The sequence below is a fragment of the Neomonachus schauinslandi genome, chromosome 11 (assembly GCF_002201575.2).
Source record: "Neomonachus schauinslandi chromosome 11, ASM220157v2, whole genome shotgun sequence".
NCBI lineage: Eukaryota > Metazoa > Chordata > Mammalia > Carnivora > Phocidae > Neomonachus > Neomonachus schauinslandi.
In genome coordinates, this window is record NC_058413.1 from 22,602,508 (window position 1) to 22,611,304 (window position 8,797).

Genomic DNA, 8,797 nt, shown 5'->3' on the forward strand with positions numbered 1-8,797 from the left:
GGCAGCATCATGTGGAAGATTTTTATAGGTCAAGCCTGGAAAGGTCTCACATCAATTCCATTCACATTGCTTTAACATGCAATCACATCACAAGCCCTGCCTGCAAGAAAGACTGAGAAATGTAGTTCTTCAAGGTCAGCCATTTTCCAGCAATAATTTAATGCCAAGGAAAATAAAGGATGCATTTTGAGAGGAAATTTAGCCTATTCCTCAGGGTGGTTGTGAAGATTAATACCTGTCAAATGGTCAAAATAACATCTGGTAGATGGAAACTTCCCAATAAATTTAGGTTATCTCCCTGCCGGTAATGTTTATCCCCACTCCTACTCTACTTTATGGTCTTATCACCTCTCTTATGTTTCTCAGTTAGAAGGCCTGAACCTCTAAGACAACAAACTCCAATCCAATGGTTTGAATGAGAAAGTATTATAATGGCATTTAAAGGAAGCCCTGAACTGTGGCAACTCTAAGGTTACTGAATACTACATCTCCGTAACATCAATAAATGTGCAGTTTCTTGTTTTTATTTTCACAATTCCCCATGTATTAAAATTTTGTCCCTGTGGCTGGCTCCCATCATAAATGGAAAATGGTCTAAATGGTCTAAGCATCCAGGACTCATTAGAAGACTAGAGGCAAGACTACTTCTTTCTGCATATTTTATTTTTTTTCTGTATTTTTTTCTTCACGTTTGCCAATTGTAATTTTATTTCTGTTGGAATTGTGCTGTCTGCTTTGCCTGGCCCATCCCAAACCAGACGGGATGCTCCAGGTGACTCACCCTGTGGCCTCACATGACAAAACAGACCCAGAAACTATGCAGTGGGGGAGGCAACCTAACCTTGGCACATAGTTTGCTAGAAGATGAAAAGTGACCTGGTGTGAGTGCCTCCCTGACACACAAAGGATCCATCTCAAGGTGGAAGTGAGGCTTTTCAGACAAGCATGTTTTCTGATGGGTCCTTTCTGGATAGGCTGCTTGCCCTCTGTGCACCCCTGCTGGGCCCCCTGGGTCTGAAGTGGAGCTCTGAGTGGTCAGCTGCCAAGATCGATTACAAGTAGGAGGGATGCAATGTCTAGAGCAACCGGGAACCTGCTAAGGACCAAGGCCAGGGAAGGGAAGGGGCTCCTGGCTTAGTGACAGGCTTGGCTGCTACTCTCCTTTGGGAGGGGAGTGGGCATGTCACAGGGAATGACCCAGGTCTAGCCTGGTCTATGCTCCCAGGGAACTAGAATTATCTTCATGAACTAGAAATCTTCAGAAAATATTTCTTAATCCCATTTGCCAGAATGAGGTCACATTTTCACTACTAAATTAACTATTGGCAGAAGGCTTAACCAATCAGAATTTAACCCTTAAGTTAGGGATAGGGCCAACTTTTCTTCAATTAAGGAATGGAGAGAGGGAAACACTAAAAAAAAAAAAAGTAGATTATATCAAGAGAAAAAAGGAGTAAAGCTCTTCAGCATTCAGCAGTGTCTGCTACAATTTATCACTTATTTCCTAGATTGCCATAAAGTCCTATTACTGTTGGTTTGGGGGTTTTTTGTTTGTTTTTGTTTTTGTTTTAATTCTAGCCTTTCTACTTTGATGACATTCCATATGCTACTGCCAGGTGCATTTTCCAAATGGACAGCTCTTATTTATTCCATCTCAAAGAGCTTCAGTACATTTTCTACCATTTAGGTCTATGAGCACCTGCTGATTTTCTACTAGCATTTCACTGTATAGCATATTTAATTTTGCATTCACTGAACCCTCTGCATTGCATCCTCTTCCACTAGAGAGCTAAATGGCTCCCTCTATCACCTCATTTAGGTCTTCACTAAAATGCTATGTATTTCAGTAAGTCCTTCTCTATCATTATGTAAAATTCCAACTACCTCCAACCTTCCATATTACCCCTTCATGTTTTATGTTTCTCTAATAAATTAACATTATCTGACATATTTTATATGGAAAACTTACCAGTGTTTACCACTAAACTTTAAGCTCCAAGAAGTTAGAGATTTTTAAATGTTTTGCTCACTGCCCTATCCCCAGGGACTAGAATAATACTTGCTACAAGTAATAATACTTGCTCAGTAAACTTGTTGAATAAATCCAACAGATTTTACGTTGCAAAATGTGAGAAGGTCCTAAAGACCAAAAAAAAATGCAAATGAAGTCATTGATCAAACCTTGCTTTTAAACCTACTCTTTACATTTTAAAATTTTGTTCTTGTCCTTCACAACTGAATGCCCATACAGCCATCATAAATCTGGGATTAATCTTACCCAGTATTTCCAGTTATATCCATTTTTGTTTTGATTGTGCAAAGCTTAACAAAAATTACATTTATCTTTTTGTATTAATTTTACACAAAACCTGAAAAAGCAACAAATACTAAAATAACTGCATAGGCAAATGCTATTAAATAAAGGAGGTAATAACACTTAAGATTTGTTACTGGTCCAGTAGGCAGTACTTCCATCCAAAAAACTGGAAGTCTTCATCAGCAGGTATATCTTTTTAAATTCAGTGTTTGAAAGGTGGTTTGGGAGAATCAGTTATAATGTTAAGAATGTAAAAATGTTGAAAATGCAAAGATGCAAAATGACTGCAGTTTTAAATTTACACCTTATAGATTTCTTCCAAATGGAAATCTTCAGATCTTTTATATATGTCCCAAGGGTTACCAATTCTATGACTGCCCTGAAATCTCCCCTAATACCCTCCCTTCCAAATTTGGTAGGTTGCCTATGGTTCCCAAATGGTTGTTCCTCCCTTTACCGTCCCTTCCTACTATGTTGTGATGTTCTCTGACCAATGGTATGTGAATGGGCTTATACATTAAATTTGAGCAGTCGTTTTAAAAAGGAGTCGGAAGTTTCTATCAGATCTCTTCTTCTCCTTCTATCATACAAATGGTATCTTCCAAAGATGGGCTCCTCACTGGTCTGAGTCCTGGGATGATAAGACTTTTGCAACAGCATCACATAACAGCTGTGGTTGACACCAACATGTACCGTAAGCAATACATAAATGTTTCTTGTAAGTTAATAAGATTTTGGGGGTTGTTACTGTGGCAGATAGATCCTGTGACCCACAATGATTTCCCACTTTTTTTTTTTAAGATTTTATTTATTTGACAGAGAGAGACACAGCAAGACAGGGAACACAAGCAGGGGGAGTGGGAGAGGGACAAGTAGGCCTCCCGTGGAGCAGGGAGCCCCATGTGGGACTCAATCCCAGGACCCTGGGATCATGACCTGAGCCGAAGGCAGAGGCTTAACGACTGAGCCACCCAGGTGCCCCGATTTCCCACTTTCTCATGTCCATGTTCCTGTGTAATCCCCTGGCTTTGGTGCAGGATGGCCCTAGTGACTTGCTTCTAATGAGTGAATATGGCAAAAGAGATGAGATGCCATCCTTGTTATGCCATGTATTATGTTATATAATATGCCTTAGTAAACAAAGGCAAGAGATTTAGTGTAAGCAACCATGATGGAGAACTTCACTTGGCAAGGGACTGCAGATGACCTCTAGAAACTTCAGGATGACTAAGACCTGAGAGCAGCCTCCAGCCAATAGCCAGAAAAAACAAGGACCCTCAGGCATTTGACCTAAAGTAATGGATTCTGCCAACAGCCTAAAAGAGCTTGGAATTGGATCCTTTCCTCAGATATCCTCCAGATAAGAGTGCAGCCAGCCAACGTCTTGGTTGTATGTACGTGAGACCCTGAGCCAAGCACCCAGGTGGGTCTTGTCCAAACTCTTAACCCAAAGAAATGATGAGATCAGAAAAGTGTGTTGTTTTAAGTCACTGTGTGTGGGATAATTTGCCATAAGGCAACAGAAAACTAAAATAGCTATCATAAAAAATACCTATCAGTATCATATACCTAATCTAAAATTCTACCTTCTTCAAGAGGCAACCAGAAATGATCCCTCCCACTCTATTTCCCTAGAATTTTGTGCCATGATATGGCACTTAGCACTTTTTATCTAGATATCTGTTAATCTTTACATGCTATTTCTATCTTTTGCATTTCTGCTACCCAGGATAGCACTTTTCATCTTTATTTGCCCAGTTCTAACACATTACTTTTTTTTTTCTTTTTTAATGTAGGCTCTTCACCCAGCATGGAGCCCATTGCAGGGCTTGAACTCATGACCCCGAGACCAATACCTGGTCTGAGATCAAGAGTCAGATGCTTAATCAATTGAGCCACTCAGGTGCCCCATAACATATTACTTTTAAATGAAATGTATTCAAATTAAATAATTCAGTCAATTTAAAAGTCTATATAAGCATTTTGACAATCATAATTTTTGGCATAGTCATTATTAATAAATGCTTTGAAAGAAAAATATTTTAAAAAGATAATCCATAATCCCTTTTCATTATTTTAGACTGATCCCCCTTTTAGGCTGTATTTGTAGAGTTTTCTGGTAAACAAAAAGAAACTACCTAAAGTTCTTATTGCAATTGAGCAAATGATTAATTGTGTGGCTTCCTTAAGGTGATTATGTATTGATCTGTGATTCTCTTCCACTTGGTTATAATTTCTCATTAAACTTATATGTCCCTGTTACTGCACTTTTTTTTTTCACATTGTACAGACTACTATTATTGAATATACCCCACATCACCATGGAATAGTAGGAGCAGTAAAAAAAATATATAATCATGGAATATCTGTAGATAATGGCATAAGTAATTGATTACCAGAATTGCTGAATCATGCAAAGAACTTGAGTGTAGTTATTTGCCAAAGTATCTATGTCCTTACAGATACGTTAATGGACACCAAGGCTTTGGGCTTGCATCCATTCAGAAAAATGTATTTAAGAAAAAAAGAATAGACTAGAAGTATGGAATATCTGTGAAGTCCAGAGAGCATGATAGATCTGATATACTCTGTATATACAAACATTTATTTGCTTATCATTCATCTCTTTTCACTAGAAAGTAAGTTCCATTTAGGGTAGGAGATTTCACCTCCCACTTATTCACTGATGCATATCACAAGGACATAGCACCTCATATTTAATACTTAATGTTAGAAGACTTAATGCTTTTATATTATCTTGACAATGAAAAAATAAACTTAGGGGCACCTGGGTGGCTCAGTTAAGTGTCTGACTCTTGATTTCTGCTCAGGTCATAATCTCAGGGTTGTGAGTTTGAGCCCCACATAGGGCTCTGCACTGAGCGTGGAGCCTCCTTAAGATTCTCTTTCTCCCTCTCCCCCCCTACTCCCATCACTCACATGCAAGCTCTCTTTCTAAAAAAAAAACATATTAAAGTGAATTATAATGTCTTCTACATTCTGGCCCTCTTGTCCTTCATTCATCTTATATACATGACTTTTTTTTGAAACAATAGGCTGCACCAATTGATATAATCCATATGAATGTGGATAATATACACAATTAAACAGTCTTTTTGTTTTGTTTTTTGTTTTATTTTGTTTTTTGCATAAGCTGGTTGGGCATATCCTTAGGATTTTATATTGTTGCTCTATTCTCAGAGTATTTCCTTTTGTCATGAGAGCCAGGAAAGAGGGGGACTGAATAACTCTTGTCTCTGGGCAATACAAGTAAGGACTCTCCTCTTTTTCATATGTTCTTTCGTGGCATGTCAAAGGCAAGATCTTCCTCCATGAGGAAAGTAGAAGAGAACATTGCTTATACCCATGGCAGCCCTGCCATCATCACAGACATGGAAGGATCCCATCAGGAAAACAGATTTGTTTTTCCTATTAATGAGAGTCTAAAGATTTGAGGAGTAAGGGTGGGAGAGGCATGCTTGTTCCCTTGTCTAGTCTATCAGTCTCTTAGATCAAGGGTTTTGGTGTGAGAACTAGCAGTTCACTAACCTTAAGTGTATTTAATGCCCTCTTAAGGAGTCATCTGGGTTAAAGGAGCTAAAGTCAGGAGTTTGTGATTTATAATCAATAAAATGTCACTGCAGTTTCTGCAATGTTCAATAACGATAAACAGGAAGTATTTTTCCACATATATATATATATATATATATATTTTTGCAAAATGCAAGGCCGACAGTTGTTGGATATGTAAATTATACTCAGAAAATGTTATTTTCATCTGAGAAATAAATGGCTACTTGAGTAATGAGCCCAAAAGAATGAGCGATGACCATTAGTTTTTGCTTTCCCCATCTTATAAGCTCTTCTTGAGGAAAAACATACTATCACTATTGAAGTAATTACAATCGATGTCTGAGTTACAACAGGAAATAATCCATTTTCTTCTAAGTGACAAAACCAGAGCTGTCAGGAAAAATGGAAGTGCATAGGAATCAAGATAAAAAAATAGTATGAAGAATAAAAATGCTAAATAGTGACACAAGATTTATCATTGGATATAGAGGAAGTCACCATATAAAGTATTTGTCTGTTGATATGACCTCTTTTTTTTATTCCAGCAAAGATTAATATTAAACATTAAAATTATTTTTAAGGTATGTACTCTAAGAAATTCTACTCTAAGAAATTCTTAGGCTATTCCATTTCAATATTTACTGATGCTAAATTAACGAGTGCCACAAAAAGCTTGCAAAGATCATGTGAAAAGGCGATTACATTTTTAGTCAGACTGTGACCTTATTCATCTCATCTCATTGTATAAGTGAAAACAAGGAAATGGAATAAGGATGACAAATTTCAACGTGAGCTATAGTGTTGTTATCCACGAGATGGTGGGACATAATACCTGCTACTATCTAATATCATGTACTTTGGGCCATGTACTGAATGGATTACTGCACAGGCTTCCTTGGAAACACAGAGCTACATTACACCTTGGAGGGTGCAACTAGATGTTTCCTTCAAAGAAGGTCAGTAAGCAGTCAATGGGGTTACTTATAAGGCAAAAACTTGAAGCTTGGTAGACATGTCTTAGATTGAAGAAAACAAAATACTTCCTCTTTGCCTGGGTGTAGCCTTCTTTTTGACTTGATGCCCTAAGAAAAAAAGAGACCAGAAATCTCTAGCATGCATCAGTAGTATGCATGTGCCTGGGGGCAGCGGGGTGATATGTCCTGGCTGTGCAGATGCTCTGAAATTATTTTCTTCGGAGTGTTTCTTATATTCTTCAGTGTTCTATGGAAAGAAGACTTGAAGTCCCCAATGACGGAGGCTACTGAGGTTGAATTCTGATCCCTCATTAGGACTAGAATAAAATGAAGACAACTGAGGAAGTTGGTGTGCTCTACTGAATAAAGAAAAGCATAACAGGCTGAAGGTATGCTGAGTAATTCACAGTAGAGCATCTACTACTAAGTGCTAGGTCTGCACACAGTGCAACTTAGTTGTATTTCCTACAAATGTCCTTGACCAACCTAGAATATAGCATATATTGTGATATATTAGCACATATGAAGCATAATATGTATATTTTACTACATGGAAAACTAAAGCAGGGAAGTATGGAAAATTAGAGCTACAACAGACCTTAGAAATCATTTATTTTTAACCTGGGTTCCTTGGACTGCTTAGAGTCCAAAAGGTTGTTAATAGCAATTCAGAAGTTATTTTTAATATTTTAGGAAGTCTAATGGAAATCATAAATTATCATAATCATAAAGCCTAACTGAATAAATATAACCGCAAGAGTCTTAAAAGATGTTACCACTGGTCATTCCCTTCTTATACAAAGTTCTGAATGTGTCCACAATTCATAAAAATTTAAAAATGAAGACAGAATGTCTCCTAATCAGTGTAATATGGCAGATATATCTTTCAAATCATAAGCACATATTGTAAAGGAAATTTGGGGTTGAAAATGTTGGCAGTCATTAATCTGGTTGAATCACAACTTCCTCTACCTTGTTCTCCTCACCATGTAACAAATGAGAAATTTGAGGCTAGGAATAATTAGTTCATTTACCCAATGTAATAGTGTTCATCAATGTTAGAGGTGAAACCAGATATGGGGTCTCCTGCATCCCACTAATTTCACTATCTATTCTATAGTACTATATGAGATATATGTACAAATTTGAGTTACAAAAAATCTAGATTTCCAAAATATTGCAAATTTTTATATTGTCATAGGGCTATATCTGTTCTCTCCTCATTAATTAAAAATGTCACTCTACTATACATGCATTCTCTATTTTAAAGTAAAACATATTAAAGAACAAAAGCATACACACACACATTGCTGCTAATAGAAGCACTGAGACAGATAAACGAGAAACTACTGAGAAAGAGACAAGTAAATATGACAATAGAGGTAAACTGTTATCAACTACATATGCATACATTTGCATATATACACATAAGCATACATGTACATATATAAACACACATATATACACACACATATACACACACATTCACATATATATGGCTATCTATTTGGCTTGCTCAGAGTCTATTTTTTTATTGCAGCACAACATATTGTCTGATGCTGGATTTATGGTAGTAATAGCTGGTTATACTATTCCATAGAGATATTTTACACATTTCCCTCCCCTAACCCACTCACAGATCCCTTATTTCTCAATTGCTTTGTTCTGCATATCTTTAGTATGAAATTTTAAACTTGCCTGTATATGTAAGAATATGAGTAATTATCCTCTTCTTAAAGAATGAAAATGCTATTTTGTATCTAATTTCCCACAATAGTTTACTTCAAAAAGCAAAAAGTCTGTAATTCGACATCAGGATCAAGTAAGCCAAAAGAAAAAGAGATTTATTGCCCTACATGAGCAGAATGTCCAGGAACACAGCTAGACTTAAGGCATAATTATATTCAGGTCCTCCTGTGATGCTGTTGGAATT